The sequence below is a fragment of the Trachymyrmex cornetzi genome, unplaced genomic scaffold (genome assembly GCF_001594075.2).
Source record: "Trachymyrmex cornetzi isolate Tcor2-1 unplaced genomic scaffold, Tcor1.1 scaffold66, whole genome shotgun sequence".
Taxonomy (NCBI): domain Eukaryota; kingdom Metazoa; phylum Arthropoda; class Insecta; order Hymenoptera; family Formicidae; genus Trachymyrmex; species Trachymyrmex cornetzi.
This window is the reverse complement of record NW_017299981.1, coordinates 61,548-62,406: the sequence shown is the minus strand read 5'-3', so window position 1 is coordinate 62,406 and position 859 is coordinate 61,548.

Sequence of the window (859 nt, the reverse complement as noted above, 5' to 3'; positions counted from 1 at the left end):
TTTAGGTTAGACGACTGCAAACAGGTCTTTGTAAGTGATACATCAGGTATCACTTACAAACAGGTCTTACTTACAGGTCTTTATAAGTGAGGCATTTTATAAAATGCACAAATTCTGTTATGAAATGTAAGAATTCGTAGTTTTATTTCATGTATATATGTACAATAGAAGGTATATACTTCCAAGAAAATATGTATCACTTACAAAGACCTGTTTGCAGTCGTCTAACCTAAATACCAAAGAATTCACTCACTATTCTTCTTCTCACTATTCTTTGCCTAAATACTATCTGTCTCATGTCTGTCAATGGCATACCCGCTCTCTCTCATACCCCCACCATGGCTCTAATATACTAGATTACCAAGGCCAATCAGAGGAGACCGGGTCACGTGATGCAGTTTGCCACTCTCTTCCTATGAGGCTCTCTAGTTTGAGCAGCCCGTGAAAATTTACCTTAAGAGTGGTCTCACAAAATTTTCCAATTTTAATAATTTATTCGATCATCCACTGATATATACGCAATGGAAAGGTGCCGGTTCCCCATGAGGCGTACTTTTTGCGTTGCGTAGGTTACGAAAACCAATCGTAAATTCATTTAGCATTTCTGTTAGAGTGAACAACAGAAATTCTAATCAGCAATTGGTTGCATTAGTTCCGCATTTCTCTAATCTTCCGCGAAATACGCCAAATATGAATGGGGAAGACACCGATTGCACACATTGCATATTGCACACGTGTGTCACTAATTGGCCAATTTAAAAATAAAATATTCTCATTGGTAAAGCAGTGAAAAATTATTAAGCACCAGCTGATATGAGTGGTGTGTGCAATCGGGATTGTAGGCAAACGGGATCCTCCC